General features: G+C 48.9%; 1 protein-coding gene across 1 annotated transcript in view; it reads left to right on the top strand.

Moving 5' to 3' along the window:
* Positions 1–6,782: 6,782 nt before the first annotated feature.
* Positions 6,783–8,975, top strand: part of LOC308484345 (zinc finger protein 213-like) — a 144,493-nt gene continuing 142,300 nt past the window's right edge. The window contains exon 1 of the mRNA XM_081019221.1: positions 6,783–6,804. The gene's annotated coding sequence lies outside the window, so the exon portion shown is untranslated. The remainder of the gene's footprint in view (positions 6,805–8,975) is intronic.

The following is an 8,975-nucleotide window of genomic DNA, read 5'->3' as shown; positions in this document are numbered from 1 at the left end:
TATTACGTGAGAAACAACTGAGAAAACCTTGAAGGGAAATAACATTGTAATAATAATAATAATAATAATAATTTATTATTTATACCCCGCCCATCTGGCTGGGTTTCCCCAGCCACTCTGGGCGGCTTCCAAAAGAATATTAAAATACAATGATACATCAAACATTAAAAGCTTCCCTAAACAGGGCTGCCTTCAGATGTCTTCTAAAAGTCTGGTAGTTGTTGTTCTCTTTGACATCTGGTGGGAGGGCGTTCCACAGGGAGGGCGCCACTACCGAGAAGGCCCTCTGCCTGGTTCCCTGTAACTTGGCTTCTCGTAGTGAGGGAACCGCCAGAAGGCCCTCGGTGCTGGACCTCAGTGTCCGGGTAGAACGATGGAGGTGGAGACGCTCCTTCAGGTATACTGGACCGAGGCCGTTTAGGGCTTTAAAGGTCAGCACCAACACTTTGAATTGTGCTCGGAAACGTACTGGGAGCCAATGTAGGTCTTTCAAGACCGGTGTTATATGGTCTCGGTGGCCGTTCCCAGTCACCAGTCTGGCTGCTGCATTCTGGATTAGTTGTAGTTTCCGGGTCACCTTCAAAGGTAGCCCCACGTAGAGCGCATTGCAGTAGTCCAAGCGGGAGATAACCAGAGCATGCACCACTCTGGCAAGGCAGTCCGCGGGCAGACAGGGTCTCAGCCTACGTACCAGATGGAGCTGGTACACAGCTGCCCTGGACACGGATTTAACCTGTGCCTCCATGGACAGCTGTGAGTCTAAAATGACTCCCAGGCTGCGCACCTGGTCCTTCAGGGGCACGGTTACCCCATTCAGGACCAGGGAATCCCCCACACCTGCCCGCCTCCTGTCCCCCAGAAACAGTACTTCTGTCTTGTCAGGATTCAATCTCAATCTGTTTGCCGCCATCCATCCTCCAACCGCCTCCAGACACTCACACAGGACCGTCACCGCCTTCACTGGTTCTGATTTGAAAGAGAGGTAGAGCTGGGTATCATCCGCATACTGATGAACACCCAGCCCAAACCCCCTGATGATCTCTCCCAGCGGCTGCATGTAGATGTTGAAAAGCATGGGGGAGAGGACAGAACCCTGAGGCACCCCACAAGTGAGAGCCCAGGGGTCTGAACACTCATCCCCCACCACCACTTTCTGAACACGGCCCAGGAGGAAGGAGCGGAACCACTGTATGACAGTGCCCCCAGCTCCCAGCCCCTCAAGACGGTCCAGAAGGATGTTATGGTCGATGGTATCAAACGCCGCTGAGAGATCCAGCAGAACTAGGAAACAGCTCTCACCTTTGTCCCTAGCCCGCCGGAGATCATCAACCAGCGCGACCAAGGCAGTTTCAGTCCCGTGATGAGGCCTGAATCCCGATTGGAAGGGATCCAAATGGTCCGCTTCTTCCAGGCGTGCCTGGAGTTGTTCAGCAACCACTCGCTCAATCACCTTGCCCAAGAATGGAAGATTTGAGACTGAGCGATAGTTGGCCATCGTGGCCGCATCTAAAGATGGTTTTTTAAGAAGCGGTTTAATAACCGCCTCTTTCAGCGGGTCTGGGAAAGCTCCCTCATGGAGGGAAGCATTCACCACCCCACGAAGCCCATCGCCCAGCCCTTCCCGGCTAGCTTTTATAAGCCAGGATGGGCAAGGATCAAGGAGACAGGTGGTTGGTTTCACTCGTCCAAGCAGCCTGTCCACATCCTCGGAGGTAACAGATTGGAATTGATCCCACGCAATTTGACTAGACAGGACTCTAGCACTCTCCCGCCCCGGCCCTGCTCCCACGGTGGCGTCTACCTCTTCCCGAATCTGAGCGACTTTATCTGCAAAAAACTTTGCAAAATCATTGCAGATCATGTGGCCCGTACTGGGCCCCGATGTAGCAGGTGGTTCCGCTAAATTGCGGACCACCTGAAAAAGTCTCCTGCTGCTGTTTTCTGCAGATGCAATAGAGGCGGCGAAGAAAGCCTTCTTCGCCGTCGCTACCGCCACTTGGTAGGCTCGACACTGAGCTCTAACCTGTGTCCGGTCAGCTTCAGAATGGGTCATCCGCCACCGGCGCTCTAGCCGTCTCAACGATTGTTTCATTGCCCTCAGATCCGTGGAAAACCACGGGGCTGTCCGGGCTCCATGCAATCGGAGAGGGCGCTTCGGAGCCAAACAGTCAATAGCCCTGGTTAACTCCGCATTCCAGCAGGCCACCAGGGAATCAGCTGAAAGGCCATCAACATGGGATAAAGCATCCCCTACCACTCTCTGGAAACCATTTGGATCCATTAAGTGGCGGGGGCGGACCATCCGAATCGGTCCCACCTCCCTGCAGAGGGGAAGGGTCGCGGAGAAGTCCAGTTGCACCAGGAAATGGTCTGACCATGGCACTTCTTTTGTTTCGCTTTTACTTAGTGTCAGAACACCAACATCCATGGAGGTAAACACCAGGTCCAAGGCATGTCCGCGGCTATGGGTTGGGCCAAACTTATTCAGGGACAGCCCCATGGAGGCCATGCTTTCCACGAAGTCCCGAGCGGCCCCTTGTAAGGTCGTGTCGGCATGGATATTAAAATCCCCTAGGACAACCAAACTAGGTGTCTCCAGGAGGACATCCGCCACGACCTGAAGCAGCTCGGGCAGGGAATCCTTGGTGCAGCGGGGAGGTCGGTACACCAAAAGGAATCCTGTACTGCCCCTATTGCCCAACTTCCAGAACATGCACTCAGAGAACTGGGTCTTCCCAATAGGACGCCTGGTGCAAACTAATGACTTCCTAAAAATCACTGCAACCCCCCCTCCCCGCCCACAAGGCCTGGGTTGCTGTGCGTAAGAGAAACCTGGTGGACAAGCAGAGGCAAGAACAGGCCCATCTGCTTCACCCAACCAAGTCTCTGTTACACAAGCCAGGTCAAATCCTCCATCCATGATCAAGTCATGGATGGCAGTGGTCTTATGAATCATTGACCTGGCATTGCACAGCAGCACCTTCAGGCTATGTGGGTATCCCTTGCTGATTCTAGTATCCGTCCGGACAGGACCAGACCCGGAGGCAGGGATAGTCCTCAGACAACGACTAAACCTGCCTCCTCTGTAATGACATGGTCTGGTCTTAGCGTAACTCCTCCTCCTACCCGTGATCACTGAGATCGGTTGTCCCAGCGCATCCCCCTCTGTGGAACATACCCCAGCCATTTTGTTGGCTGGGACCCACTCCCCGGCAGCCCTGACCCTTCCCCTTAAGAACAAAATAAGACCTTAAAACAATAAAAAACCCCAGAAAACAAAAAAAACAATACAAATGAAAAACTATAAAAATTACAAATCCATTAAAATCAAACAAATTCCCAACTAAACATCCATCCCACCCCCACCCCCATTGTAAACTGAAATATCCTACGTTTTATCCACTCGTGTCATAAACTTCCTTGTTAAATAAAATCGTTAATGTTTATTTGAAGAAATCCTGCCTGAGACTCCCAATTAGTAAGTTTTACCTCACGCAAGTCCCCCACAAGATAATCCGACGTAGTTGGAGGGCATTTGTGGAAATTGTGTTCTGTGAGGTGGGTGCACTATATTTAAGAGAGAGAACGGGCCCAAGGCTGCCGGGGGGGAAAGAGCCCTTGCGTCTTCGCATATTAATTGGGGCAGAGGTGGGATATGAAGTTAAAACCCACACAGATCCTATTTAGTTTTGAGCGGACTGGCAGACTTAAACATTCATGAGGAAAACTGGGTGCTGCACTTACGTCCACAGATATGTGGAATTTTGAGTGAAATATACTCAGATCTCAGAGAGGATGAAACCTCTGATTCCCTCACATTTAAAGAGAGAGTGAAAGTGCGCTTTGGACTGACTGCAGAACAAAGCCAAAAAGCCTTTCGTGAAATTAAAAGGAAACCAGGAGAGACTTAGGCCCAATTGGGTAGCCGAATTGACCAAGCTCTGGACAGATGGGATGAAAGTTAGATGAGCTCAAACAGCTGATCAGTTGAGAGCAATGTTTCCAAGAGGTTCCTGCTCATTTAGGCTGAAAACAGTAACTGAAGTCTCTACATTGGGAGATGAAATCAAAGGAGACTCAGGGGGAGCAGTAATACTCAGTCCCTTCCAGAAAAAGTAATAATTGGAAACCCAGGGAGGAAGTGGGGTCTCAAAACGACAACCCTGAAGGGCAGGCCCAAGGGTGCCGGGGGGGAAAGAGCCGTGATACGAAGTAAAAACCCACACAGAAACGTACCCAGAGACACAGAACAACCAGTTTAATAAAGGAGTGAAGTTGTTTGATTAAAAAGAGAAAAAATTCCTGTCAGAAAATGACCAGCAAGCGCCAAGCCAAAGAGACTCAGGATGACCCAGCTGCTGCGTCTGAGGAGAATCCTAATATATTGAATTAGAGATGATGAGGCTAAGATTGGAATTGTCTAAGGTTGAAGCAGAGAAAGAAAGAGAAGAGGCCAGAATGGCAGCTGCCCTTCATCTAGCAGAGATACAGGCAGAAAGAGAGAGAGAGAGAGAGAGAGAGAGAGATGAGCCCAAGAAGAAAGAGACAGGGAGGCCAAGATGGCCCATGAAAAAGAGATGCTTCCTTTCAAAATGGAGGAGATTAAGGCGAGGGCAGAACTGCCGCAAGCAATGTTGGGGGTGGAGATTTTGCCTCAGCAAATGTAAAGTATGTACAGTGGTACCTCGGGTTACAGACGCTTCAGGTTACAGACTCCGCTAACCCAGAAATAGTACCTCGGGTTAAGAACTTTGCTTCAGGATGAGAACAGAAATCATGTTCCGGCGGCACATGAACAGTTTCAGGAGGCCCCAGAACAGTTTCAGGTTACAAATGGACCTCCAGAGCGAATTAAGTACTTAACCCGAGGTACCACTGTAAAAGCTGATGGTGTGCAGGCCGAATGGTCCAAGCTTCAAAATGCCAGTTTTCAAAATGAGGCAAGTCAAATATTTCGGTCCCGTCCCAAGGGGTGGAAATATACAACCTGATTGGAGCAAGGTAAAGGTCCTTCAAGAGGGGCCTAGACCCTCCACAGAAAGAGAAAGAAGAGCTTTTCTGGGGGGAGTGGGATATTGTCCTCCATTTATTCCTCCTTTTAGCCCCCATGCTGCTCCTTGACATGACTGGGTGAAGAAAGACCAGCCAGACAAGAGCATTTGGAGGGACCAGTGCCAGGCAGCGTTGGGACATTTAAAAACAGCCCTAGATCCGGGGTCAGCAAGCTTTTCCAGCCGGGGGCCGGTCCACCATCCCTCAGACCTTGTGGGGGCCGGACTATATTTTTTGGGGGGAATGAACGAATTCCTATGCCCCACAAATAACCCAGAGATGCATTGTAAGTAAAAGGACACATTCTACTCATGTAAAAACACGCTGATTCCCGGACCGTCCGGGGGCCGGATTGAGAAGGCGATTGGGCTGCATCCGGCCCCCGGGCCTTAGGTTGCCTCCCCTGGCCTAGATGGACCTTGGGGTCCCTTCCAACTTTAGGATTCTGCTCTTCATTTTGGAAGGCGGACAAGGAGCAAGAGCAACCTGCCGTCACAGAAGGAAGAGGACCATCTCCTTGGTTGCCCTTCTCTGGGAGGGTGGGCAGATTTTGAGGAGCAAAAACGAGGATGCGATGATGACTCTCCTTTTAAGTACTCCTACTATATGTAGGTTAGAGAAGCTGTGAGATGTTTTGCTGAGGGGGGGGGGCAGGAGAAGAGAAGAGGAACGCAAGTCTTCCACCCCCAGTTATGTCTCCTCCAGAACGTCTGGCCAGAGACATTTTGACCAAAAAATCCACCTGGACAGAACTTTTACCCCTGAAAAAGAGGACGTGTCCTGGGAAAAGAGGACACATGGCAACCCTTCTTCTCTGGCGTCCCTCGTAGCCGAGTAAGATTGTCTTCCCTAAACACAGTTTCAACCATGAGGCCCTCAGTGACCGTGGGGGCCAATTCTGGATCCAGGCGTCCTTCCTTGCCTGGTTGAAGGAGCTGTGAAGACACGCTGATTCCAGAGGATGAGGAGCGTCAAACACACCGTTTAATCCACACGGGTCTGGCACCCGGTGTTGGCAACCCAAGTCTAAATCCAATTCCAACATTTATGAGGTATTTTATGGGCGTTGGGCACCCACAAACTTATAAGAATGTCACCAGAGGGGAATAAAAGGCTTCCTAGGAAAACCCCCTTGGCTGCTCCTGTGTTGCTTCAAAGGCGACTTCACTAACAGAGAAGAACATAGGATATTTATGGCTGAAATACAGACACAAAGCAGCAGATGGGAGAACACAGAATGGCCCCCCAGCCATGTCTGGCAATGTCTCCCCCCTCCAGCTGCCCCTCCAGCCCCCCCCAGGCCCCCCTCTTGCTGGGACAGGGCTCTCTGCCCCGCAGCCCCCCCAGGGGCCCCCAAGAGAGACTCGCCCCCCCGGAGAAGAGACACCCCCGGGTCCCCCATCTGGCCCCTGCGCCCCCCCTGGAAGGCTCCCCGCTCCCCCGCCCAGACGCCCCTTAGCAGGCCCAGGCAGAGAGACGGGCTCCTCCTCCCGGACACGGGTTCCCCCTTCACACGCACACGCGCCCAGTCCGGGTTCTGGGTCCTGCTTCCTCCCTCCCCCCCCCCCACGGAAGGGGCAGCTCTGCGCCTGCGCGACGCCTCGTGCTCCTCCGCCTGGAGAGAGAAGGGTTAAGGGGAGCCGAGCTGGCTTCCTAGAGAGGACAGGAAAGGAAGGCGGGCCGCTCCTCCTCCTCCTCCTCCTCCTCCCCTCTGACGTCCCTTCCGGCCTCGCCTTCGCCTGCCGGGCTCTGGTGGGTCTCCTCTCGGGGGAAGCCTGGGGAACTCCCTGCCCCGGGAGGCGGGAAGGGGAGGGAAGAGAGGCTGGGGGTCCGGGAGGGAGCCAGAGGGACCTCAGGCCCTGGCCAGGGAGGTGGGACTGGAAGACAGGGAGGCGGGAGAAGGACATTAAGAGGGACATTATTGTGAGGGAGAAGTATATTAAGAGGGACATTATTGTGAGGGAGAAGGACATTAGGAGGGACATTATTATGAGGGAGAAGGATATTAAGAGGGACATTATTATGAGGAAGAAGGACATTAAGAGGGACATGAGGGAGAAGTATATTAAGAGGGACATTATTATGAGGGAGAAGTATATTAGGAGGGACATTATTATGAGGAAGAAGTATATTAAGAGGGACATTATTATGAGGGAGAAGTATATTAGGAGGGACATTATTATGAGGGAGAAGTATATTAGGAGGGACATTATTATGAGGGAGAAGTATATTAGGAGGGACATTATTATGAGGGAGAAGTATATTAAGAGGGACATTATTATGAGGGAGAAGTATATTAGGAGGGACATTATTATGAGGGAGAAGGATATTAAGAGGGACATTATTATGAGGGAGAAGTATTTTAGGAGGGACATTATTATGAGGGAGAAGTATATTAGGAGGGACATTATTATGAGGAAGAAGTATATTAAGAGGGACATTATTATGAGGGAGAAGTATATTAAGAGGGACATAATTATGAGGGAGAAGTATATTAAGAGGGACATTATTATGAGGGAGAAGTATATTAAGAGGGACATGAGGGAGAAGTATATTAAGAGGGACATAATTATGAGGGAGAAGTATATTAAGAGGGACATAATTATGAGGGAGAAGGATATTAAGGGGGACATTATTATGAGGGAGAAGTATATTAAGAGGGGCATTATTATGAGGGAGAAGTATTTTAGGAGGGACATTATTATGAGGGAGAAGTATATTAAGAGGGACATTATTATGAGGGATAAGGATATTAAGAGGGACATAATTATGAGGGAGAAGTATATTAAGAGGGACATGAGGGAGAAGGATATTAAGAGGGACATAATTATGAGGGAGAAGTATATTAAGAGGGACATGAGGGAGAAGTATATTAAGAGGGACATTATTATGAGAGAGAAGTATATTAAGAGGGACATAATTGTGAGGGAGAAGTATATTAAGAGGGACATAATTATGAGGGAGAAGTATATTAAGAGGGACATTATTATGAGGGAGAAGTATATTAAGAGGGACATGAGGGAGAAGTATATTAAGAGGGACATAATTATGAGGGAGAAGTATATTAAGAGGGACATAATTATGAGGGAGAAGGATATTAAGGGGGACATTATTATGAGGGAGAAGTATATTAAGAGGAACATTATTATGAGGGAGAAGTATATAAAGAGGGACATTATTATGAGGGAGAAGTATATTAAGAGGGACATTATTATGAGGGAGAAGTATATTAAGAGGGACATTATTATGAGGGAGAAGGATATTTAGAGGGACATGAGGGAGAAGTATATTAAGAGGGACATGAGAGAGAAGTATATTAAGAGGGACGTAATTATGAGGGAGAAGTATATTAAGAGGGACATTATTATGAGGGAGAAGTATATTAAGAGGGACATAATTATGAGGGAGAAGTATATTAAGAGGGACATGAGAGAGAAGTATATTAAGAGGGACATAATTATGAGGGAGAAGTATATTAAGAGGGACGTAATTATGAGGGAGAAGGATATTAAGAGGGACATGAGGGAGAAGTATATTAAGAGGGACATTATTATGAGGGAGAAGGATATTAAGAGGGACATAATTATGAGGGAGAAGTATATTAAGAGGGACATGAGGGAGAAGTATATTAAGAGGGACATAATTATCAGGGAGAAGTATATTAAGAGGGACATTATTATGAGGGAGAAGTATATTAAGAGGGACATTATTATGAGGGAGAAGTATATTAAGAGGGACATTATTATGAGGGAGAAGTATATTAAGAGGGACATTATTATGAGGGAGAAGTATATTAAGAGGGACATTATTATGAGGGAGAAGGATATTAAGAGTGACATTATTATGAGGGAGAAGGATATTAAGAGGGACATTATGAGGGAGAAGTACGTTAAGAGGGACATTATTATGAGGGAGAAGTACAT

This window comes from Podarcis pityusensis (genome assembly GCF_964106645.2).
Source record: "Podarcis pityusensis genome assembly, chromosome: 8".
Taxonomy (NCBI): domain Eukaryota; kingdom Metazoa; phylum Chordata; class Lepidosauria; order Squamata; family Lacertidae; genus Podarcis; species Podarcis pityusensis.
Note: the sequence above shows the minus strand (reverse complement) of the source record. Positions and strands in the feature narration are given on the sequence as shown.